This window comes from Caretta caretta, chromosome 6, assembly GCF_965140235.1.
Source record: "Caretta caretta isolate rCarCar2 chromosome 6, rCarCar1.hap1, whole genome shotgun sequence".
Classification (NCBI taxonomy): Eukaryota; Metazoa; Chordata; order Testudines; family Cheloniidae; genus Caretta; species Caretta caretta.
Genome location: NC_134211.1, coordinates 104,604,598 through 104,614,709, shown reverse-complemented (window position 1 = coordinate 104,614,709; position 10,112 = coordinate 104,604,598). Strand labels below are relative to the sequence as shown.

The 10,112-nt window shown below is 47.1% G+C and overlaps 1 long non-coding RNA gene across 1 annotated transcript; it reads right to left on the bottom strand.

Annotated features, from left to right (window-relative positions):
• Window positions 1–6,590: 6,590 nt before the first annotated feature.
• LOC125638360 (uncharacterized) lies at window positions 6,591–9,816 on the bottom strand. Its single transcript, XR_007357204.2, has 2 exons — window positions 7,952–9,816; window positions 6,591–7,298 (listed from the first exon to the last, which is right to left on the bottom strand). It is a non-coding gene; the product is annotated as an uncharacterized LOC125638360 (long non-coding RNA).
• Between the last annotated feature and the right edge of the window lie 296 nt (window positions 9,817–10,112).

Here is a 10,112-nt window from a genome sequence, read left to right as displayed (position 1 = left end):
TGACTGTATTTTCTCCGGTTAAGTGGGACCTAGAGAGCACAAGTCTACTTAAAATAAGTGGGGTTATATAACCATGCTAGCAGAGAGACCAGGTATATATCTTTTATAGGATCAACTTCTGTTGCGGAGAGATGCAAACTTTTGAGCTTACACAGAGCTTTTCTTCAGGTCTGGGAAATATACTCTTGAGGCCTTGGCTACACTTGCAAGTTAGAGCGCATTAAATCAGCCCTGGGCGCCTTAACTCCTGAGATGTCCACACTAGCAAGGCATGTAGAGCGCCTGGACCCTGCAGCTGGAGTGCTCCTGATAATCCACCTCCATGAGAAGCATAGAGCTTGCTGCGCCCCGGCTGAAATGCCCGGGTGTCAGTGTGGACGATGTGTTGCGTTATTGCACTGTGATTGGCCTTCGGAAATGTCCCATAATTCCTTGAAGTCAAGTGGCCACTCGTCTCATTGTTTTGAACTCGGCTGCAGGCATGTGGATATCCCCTTTCAAAGCTCCGTTTCTGACACCCGGCCTGCTTATCTGCTCTGGGACAAAGCAACCATTACTGTGGAATGCTGCTGCTGCCGAGACAGGCACTGTGTGTGTGTGTGTGTGTGAGAGAGAGAGAGAGGTGGGGGTGGGTCCTGATGTCAGGGTTTCCCCCTTCCCTCTGCTGCTGTCTGAACTTACAAGACACCATGCTGACACACCCTCTGCCCCGCAAAACACAGTCTGTCTGTCCCCCCACATACACACAACACACTCCCTGTCACACTCCATTCCCCCACCCCCGCTTTTGAAAAGCAGGCTGCAGCCACTTGCACACACTGGGGTAGCTACCACAATGCACGGCTCTCTGTGGCGTTGCAAGAGCTGCTAACGTGGCCGCCCCACTGCGCTTGCAACTGACAGCGTGAGCACACGGCAGCGCTTTCCCTGCTGCGGCCTCCAAGGGTTGGTTTAACTCCCCGCGCTCTACATCTGCAAGTGGAGCCATGCCCTGAGTGTCACAGCTAAGTACAAGGTGGAGCAGATTGGTTAGCATAAGTAGTTAACATATTTCAAGGGACCATTCAAGGTGAAGTGGCCTGTTAACATCCGTCCAGTCATAGGGGAGAAAAGAAGGGGGAGGGAAAAGCACGGGGGGGGGGCGCGGGGGTTTAGTGGGTTATACATTGTTATAATAAACTATAAATCCCATGTCTCTATTCAGTCCAGTCCATGCTAGCAGGGCAAGCTTTCTACAAGATACCTTACATTCAGGGAGCTGCCATTCTTTACACTACTTACAGAACTCAGCCAAGGAAATTTATGTTATGAGAGACAATAAAAAATTTTAATTCCTGGTATAATTACATTGTCAGTGGAGTTACACCTTAGTTCTTAATCCTTTTGCCTCTTCCTCAACATGCCAGAGTCCGAATTTGGTTTTGGAAAAGTTAGAGCCTTCTCTACCAACAAACCATGAACAATGTTGTTGCTTTTTAAAATATATCTTCCTGTTAACAATACGAAATAAAAAAAATCACCATTTTTATTAATTTCTGGATTAATTTGTTGATTGGTTTTATACTAGAGCACTGTGCTCTGGGTTAAGAGTTTGGACTCCTAAATGACTACAGTATCAGGATTAGCAAAGGGAGAATCACCATTAAGAAAATCATGAGGTTTGGAGACTCTAGGAGCACATGAGTAATAAGAACCAGAACTGAAGTACTCACAAGTTCTCAATTGTCCTTGTATTAAGAATCTTACTAAGCCAATAAACAATATCAAAAACACGGCAATACAGCAGGAAAGTAAGGGGTAAAACAGCATGTCTAGTCCTAATACTGGCATCTCTTACATTTCCTGGTACAGACCCTGAGAAGTCAATCATTATTATCATTATTATCATCATTGTCATCATCATTACCACTTTTCAGAGTAACAGCCGTGTTAGTCTGTATTCGCAAAAAGAAAAGGAGTACTTGTAGCACCTTAGAGACTAACCAATTTATTTGAGCATGAGCTTTCGTGAGCTACAGCTCACTTCATCAGATGTATACCATGGAAACTGCAGCAGACTTTATATACACACAGAGATCATGAAACAATACCTCCTCCCACCCCACTGTCCTGCTGGTAATAGCTTATCTAAAGTGATCATCAGGTGGGCCATTTCCAGCACAAATCCAGGTTTTCTCGCCCTCCACCCCCCCACACAAATTCACTCTCCTGCTGGTGCTAGCCCATCCAAAGTGACAACTCTTTACATAATCAAGTCGGGCTATTTCCTGCATAAATCCAGGTTTTCTCACATCCCCCCCAACCCATACACACACAAACTCACTCTCCTGCTGGTAATAGCTCATCTAAACTGACCACTCTCCAAGTTTAAATCCAAGTTAAACCAGAACATCTGGGGGGGGGTAGGAAAAAACAAGAGGAAACAGGCTACCTTGCATAATGACTTAGCCACTCCCAGTCTCTATTTAAGCCTAAATTAATAGTATCCAATTTGCAAATGAATTCCAATTCAGCAGTTTCTCGCTGGAGTCTGGATTTGAAGTTTTTTGTTTTAAGATAGCGACCTTCATGTCTGTGATTGCGTGACCAGAGAGATTGAAGTGTTCTCCGACTGGTTTATGAATGTTATAATTCTTGACATCTGATTTGTGTCCATTTATTCTTTTACGTAGAGACTGTCCAGTTTGACCAATGTACATGGCAGAGGGGCATTGCTGGCACATGATGGCATATATCACTGGTGGATGTGCAGGTGAACGAGCCTCTGATAGTGTGGCTGATGTTATTAGGCCCTGTGATGGTGTCCCCTGAATAGATATGTGGGCACAATTGGCAACGGGCTTTGTTGCAAGGATAAGTTCCTGGGTTAGTGGTTCTGTTGTGTGGTATGTGGTTGTTGGTGAGTATTTGCTTCAGGTTGCGGGGCTGTCTGTAGGCAAGGACTGGCCTGTCTCCCAAGACTTGTGAGAGTGTTGGGTCATCCTTTAGGATAGGTTGTAGATCCTTAATAATGCGTTGGAGGGGTTTTAGTTGGGGGTTGAAGGTGACGGCTAGTGGCGTTCTGTTATTTTCTTTGTTAGGCCTGTCCTGTAGTAGGTAACTTCTGGGAACTCTTCTGGCTCTATCAATCTGTTTCTTTACTTCTGCAGGTGGGTATTGTAGTTGTAAGAAAGCTTGACAGAGATCTTGTAGGTGTTTGTCTCTGTCTGAGGGGTTGGAGCAAATGCGGTTGTATCGCAGAGCTTGGCTGTAGACGATGGATCGTGTGGTGTGGTCAGGGTGAAAGCTGGAGGCATGCAGGTAGGAATAGCGGTCAGTAGGTTTCCGGTATAGGGTGGTGTTTATGTGGCCATTGTTTATTAGCACTGTAGTGTCCAGGAAGTGGATCTCTTGTGTGGACTGGACCAGGCTGAGGTTGGTGGTGGGATGGAAATTGTTGAAATCATGGTGGAATTCCTCAAGGGCTTCTTTTCCATGGGTCCAGATGATGAAGATGTCATCAATATAGCGCAAGTAGAGTAGGGGCTTTAGGGGACGAGAGCTGAGGAAGCGTTGTTCTAAATCAGCCATAAAAATGTTGGCATACTGTGGGGCCATGCGGGTACCCATAGCAGTGCCGCTGATCTGAAGGTATACATTGTCCCCAAATGTGAAATAGTTATGGGTAAGGACCAGTAGTTGTCATCCTGGCGTCTCTTTCCCTCAAGGCACACAGTCCAGGATACAGCCTTTAAAGTGTGTTACCCTAATGCCCCCTGTACCATATGTTTATGCATAATGGTTTCAGCTCCTTTTCTTTATCTGTACTTCCACCCTCCACTAATTTCAGGGTGCCTTGTTTTTCATAGGCTAACTCCCTAGTTCCTCTTTCATTCATTAGCATTTATGTCAATGAGTTACTATGGTAACATGCGGTCCTTGCAGAATTCCTCAAGATGTTATTACTGGTCATCATGTGACACTAACTGATACATTGCAACATATTTTCCAGTCTATTGCTGCATAGTTGCCAGAACATCAGCACCTTAACATATCTTTTACTGTAATCTTACACTTTACGGATACAGAGTTATCTCTCAGTCAACTAGTCATGCTGACCTGTTTCTGGCCTGAGGCCTTCTATGGCCAAGCTATATCTTACAGACCTAGAGCCTATAGGCCTTGCATGACAGCCTTATCTTTCTTAAATACCTAATACACACTCATCAGTGATACATATGTATTAGTCCCTTACCCCTCTGGTGTCAGCCTACTTATATTTTACCACTTAAACCTCCAACTCAAATCTAATCTAATACCCCACATCAATTACACAAGTATACAATTATATATATATATTTAGTTACAATTTCCTACCTCAACTTGTGTTTCTGACTCAGGCCTTCTCCTCCATCTTACTAGCTTGCATTACTTGCTGACCATATTTTCTGTTTCTGTAATTTATTTTGTCTTTCTTATATCATTCTTCTGCCACAATACCCATTGAGGGCAGCAGGCAACTGCCTGTATTGCCAATATCATGTTGAAGTGGTCATCACCAGATCTGCAAGGGAACCACTTTAGTAATTTTTTTCTGTAGGTTAGCCCCTAATTGCTTTTTTGAGGCTTCAGAAATTCTGCCAATCTGGTCCCCTCTTCCAAAAAGGGTATCCACACTTCTCAGTCAGGTGTGGCAGGAAACTTTAGGGGTGCACAGTATCCCAGGTGTGTCACTGCTCCATCTTTAAAGAACTGATATATCCAGAACAAAGGATTTTGGGCGTGATTTGTGAACTAATGGTGCATGCTGAAGAAACAGGTAGACCAGGGGTGGGCAAACTTTTTGGGCTGAGGGCAACATCTGGGTGGGGAGATTGTATGCAGGGCCGGGGCGGGGGTTGGAGTGCGTAAGGGAGTGTGGCGTGAGGGAGGAGGTGCGGTGTGCAGGAACAGGCTCAAGGCAAGGGATTGGGGCAGAGGAGGGGTGAGGAGTGCATGAGGGGGCTCAGGGAAGGGGGTTGGGGTGCAGGAGGGGGCTCAGGGCAGGAGTCCAGGAGGGGTGCAGACTGCGGGAGGCAGCTCAGGGTAGGGGATTGGGGTGCAGGAGGGGTGCAGGGTGCAACAGGGGGCTCAGGGCAGGGAGTTGGGGTGTAGGAGGGGTGTGAGGTGCAGGCAGGAGGCTTAGGGCAGGGAGTTGGGGGGCGGGCTCTGGGGTGGCAGCGGTGTGCATCAGGGCCAGGGCAGGCTCCCTGCATGCCTGCCCTGGCCCCACACGGTGCCGCTCTGGGAAGCGGCCAGAACCACACCCCTGCGTGGCCCCCCTGCTTGCCACAGCTCCAGGTACCTCCCCCGAAGCTCCCATTGGCCACGGTTCCTTGTTCCCGGCCAATGGGAGCTGCAGGGGGCAGTGCCTTGAGGCAAGGGCAACGCATGGAGCCCTCTGCCCCCCCTGCCCAGGGGCCCCAGGGACGTGCTGCAGGCCACTTCTGAGAGTGGCGTGGGGCCTGCAGCACCATGGGGGGCAATCCTGCGGGCCAGATCCAAAGCCCTGAGGGGCCGATTCGGCCCGCAGGCCATAGTTTGCACACCCCTAAGGTAGACACTTATGGAGGAAATGCTTGAAATGGAACATTCAAATCTTTTCTCCTCTGGCAGAGAGGAGGGAATTGAACCTTGGCTGTCCCATTCCAGGAGAGTGCTCTAACCACTGAGCTGAAAGTTATATGGTGACCACCATCCCCTCCCCCAGGCATTTGGTGTGGAGCAAAGCAGACACCTAACTCATTTCTTTGAGAAGTGACTTAGCCACCTAAGCTGCCGGATTCCAGGTGGTGGGTTCACATCTCTGAATCGCTAAGCAAAAATAGGTGCCTCCCTGCAGCCTGGATTTCGGTGCCTATCTCCGAGAGAGGAGTGGGCTGACAACGCTCTTGTCAGCATCTCCCATGGGCTGGTTTAGGCAGCATTCTATCTCGCCTTGTGGCTTTTGTGGATCACATTCCAAAGAGACTGTCTCTTCCCATTCAATGTACTGGGAGCCTAGGCACCTAACTCAGGCTTTGTGGATCTCAGCATTGTTCCTCTGTTGGTTTTTTTTGTTTTTTTTGTTTTTTTTTTTTTTTTTAAGGCACCTAAAGGTTAGGCACTGTGATGCTCAGCATTGCAACACCTAAGTCCCTTTGTGCTTCCCGCCGCTAGCTCTCAGCCCTGTTCAGCCTGCTAGCTCGGGAAGGTCAGTGGACTAAGCCCTCTGCTGGTCTCCCAGCCAATTCCTCTCTTTTCCCACGGAGGGCCTGCAGAGCTTGTGGCTCTCTGCAGACTCTGTCTCTCTCAGGCAGCTCTCACATGCTCATTTCTTTGCTCTTCCAGTCCGTGCTCCCAGGCAGGCTTGACTCACTAGGTCTCTCTCTCTTCTCAGCTCCAGGTGCCCTCTTTTAAGCTAGCTGGGCATGAGAGGGGGTGTTACGAATTATACCTGATAGGACACGCACACAAATGCTACGAATTACACCTGGTAGGACACGCACACAAATGCTGCGAATTATATCTGATAGGTCACGCACAGTTCGAATCTAGGCTGAGGCACATAACCAAAGTCCACAACTGCAGAGTTCCCAAAAAACACTAAGTTTATTACGCTTGAGCGTGGTGCCCCCCTGCTAGCCAGGAGGGGACCCCGAATACAGATTATACAAAGGTTATATACTTTTTAGCAAAGCATGTTGCCCTTAGCAAAGCATGTTGCCCTCGTGCATCGGAAACCTTAGCCAATAAACAAACCCTTTTCTTATCTACCACCTATCCCTGCTTGGTGCATTCCTCGTGCTAAACCAGTATGTTAATTACATAGCATGGTCCTAAAGCCATGCATCAGTAACTTTTATTATCAGGATGGGAGGCCTCACATCAAAGGCCAGGAGATAGGGAGTTAGGGACTGACCAAAAAAACAGATACTGGGAGTCAAGGCAGGCTGGAGACAAGGAGGAGGATTTTCACAGGAATGCAGTATCTAAGGAACACGCCTTCTGGTGCATGATGTGCTTGTTTTTGGACAATGGTGGGCCCCAAACCAAAATGGAGTCACATGTGCTAACTTTTCCTTAACAGGGGACACTTTATCTTTACGATTACATCATATCTAGCATATTCACAACTCTGCAAAATTCCACTGACAAACAAATGTTGGAGTCATTTATGCTCTAAACCAGAGGTTTTCCAAACAGGGGCCTGTGAACTACTGTGGTGGTCTGCTGATCACTTGCTTATGGTCTATAGACAACTGGCTGGTTACATGGTGCTGATTTTCATGCCTCGTTTCCTACAAAGGGAAACAGAAAAGATTGGCAAAGGAGATTAAAAGAAGAGTAAAAGTAGGCAGTGTGATTAACATCTTTTCTTATCATGCTAACAAAAGCGAAATATTATACCTGGGGCAGGAAGCCTATTATCAAGGTTGCCTGTTTCCAGTTGCTTATAACTTTGCCAGACTTTAACCACTCATGTTGAAATGTTATATATATGCATCTGCCTCAGGCTTATTATTATTTGTTTTTGTAAAATTTCAGCCCGAACTGTTATTTTTCTGAGAACAAGGCTAGGGGAAAAATACATTGTTTCTCCCATATTAAAAAAATTCCTTGTGACCTTTTCCTCTAAAAGATTTAGCACTTTCATGCTCTGGAGCAGGGACCTGACATTTGGCAGAAGGTGACCTTTCTATCAGGGTGTGCCTTTTTTCTTCCCCAGGAAAATCTGCCCACATTTGGCCAATTCATAAGCCTTTGGGGAAAAAAACAATCACAGTTCACACATGCTCATAGAAACTTCTTTGATTTTAGCAGCTAAAATCTCTGAAGATGCTGTCCTCACTGAGCATGCTTGAGCCTTTCACAGCTCTCAGTGCTGACCAGATTGTGCATGCACCAGTCCCACAGAGCCACTGAGTATGCTCCAACCCATCACAGGTCCTACCTGCGATCAGACTGCTCCTGTGTCATCCCCACAGAGCAACTGAGCATTCTCCATCCACCCATAGGATTCCTTCAGTGCACTGGCTGGGCATGCTCTGTGAATGAATCTCTCTTGTATAGTGAAGGAGACTGTTGTCAGTAGGACTCCTGCTTCATCTGTGCAGAAGCTGGAAGGTGTGTCATGAATGAGGCAGGGGATGACAGGAAGAGAAAGGAAGGTCTCATGGTTAAGGCAGGTGAACGCTGCCCTGGAGAACTGGATTCTTTCCTTGCCTCTACCACAAAGTTCCTATGTGATCCTGGGCTAGTCACTTAAACCAAACTTTTCACAGGTGGTCACTAATTACGTGTTCCTTATTCTCTGGGTGCCTGACTTGAGACCCTGGGCTCTGATTTGAAGAACTGCTGAGCACTAACAGCTGCAATTGAAGTCAATGGGAGCTGTGCTTTGAACATAGAAAGTGCTATGTACTCTAAAAAAATCAGGTCCTATGTGTCTCAAATTGGGCACTCAAAACTAGTGGAAACTTTTGTCCTTAACCTTTCTGTGCCTCATCCCCGTTTTACAGATGGGGGACTAATAATACTCCCTCATCTCATCCCTGTTGTAAAGATTAACTAATTAATGTTTGTGAAATACACAAATATTATTGTGATAAGCACCTGTCAGAGGGAAGCCCCACCTGGAACGCTGTCCAGCAAGCTGCAACATGTTTGCTTCAATTTCCCTCCTTTAGGGTGACCAGTAACTCCATGCATGCTTTCTTGACTCCCTAAGATCCTCCTTGGGGCCAGTTTGTTACTAAAATATAGTTCAAATAATCAATAACAAAAGCCGCAAACATAGTCCATTTCTCACACCCAGTGTATATAGTCCTTACAATCCCACATCCTCCTGACCATTGACATAGCAAATACCACAGCTTCCGCCACACCTAGGCTCTTCTTCACTCCACTCCTGTCCTTTTACCAGGGCAGCCACTCCAGCCCTTCCTGCAGGAGTGCAACCGTGCTCTTCCCATCAGGAACACAGCTCCCCTGCAAGCCTCTGTGCTGGGAGTTCATCCTCACCAGAGAACCATGCCTCACTTCACCTGTTCCATTACGGTCTCATCTCAGAGACAGGCCACCAAGTAGGCCCTTCCAGTGATCACCTGGCTCCAGCTCTCCAACATGGAGATGTCAGCGGGTAAGTCCCTCCATTACTCCTGTGCCTTCAGCCCTCCCCAACCTTCTGGCCTGGGCACGTTAGCTGGCAAATCACTCTCCTGCCTTCAGCCTTCCCCCAGGAAAATATGTAACTTCCTACAGGGACCTCCTAGATTCTGGCAACTTTCACTTGCCAATCTCCTGACTCTTTCAAGATGTTGCCAGGCAGTTGCCTCTTTCCTGACTGATGCAGGCAGCTCTCACCTGCCCCTTTTCCTGACAGGGTGTCTACTGTCTCAGTCTCTCCACATTTATATGGCTTGGGCGCTTTCTTATAACCGTAACTGGGAAGTAGAGTTGCGGCTGCTGTATTCTTAGGCAGAGCATTCATTTGATTTTAAACAAGACACAGTCTTCTTTTGGGTTGTTTGTCCCCTGTCTGGTACTGAGACAAAACTAGATGTCAGATGTAGATGTCTGACAGAGGACACAATTTGGAAGAATCATAGAATCATAGAATCATAGAATATCAGGGTTGGAAGGGACCCCAGAAGGTTATCTAGTCCAACCCCCTGCTCGAAGCAGGACCAATTCCCAGTTAAATCATCCCAGCCAGGGCTTTGTCAAGCCTGACCTTAAAAACCTCTAAGGAAGGAGATTCTACCACCTCCCTAGGTAACGCATTCCAGTGTTTCACCACCCTCTTAGTGAAAAAGTTTTTCCTAATATCCAATCTAAACCTCCCCCACTGCAACTTGAGACCATTACTCCTCGTTCTGTCATCTGCTACCATTGAGAACAGTCTAGAGCCATCCTCTTTGGAACCCCCTTTCAGGTAGTTGAAAGCAGCTATCAAATCCCCCCTCATTCTTCTCTTCTGCAGGCTAAACAATCCCAGCTCCCTCAGCCTCTCCTCATAACTCATGTGTTCCAGTCCCCTAATCATTTTTGTTGCCCTTCGCTGGACTCTCTCCAATTTATCCACATCCTTCTTGAAGAGCGCACTGCACTTC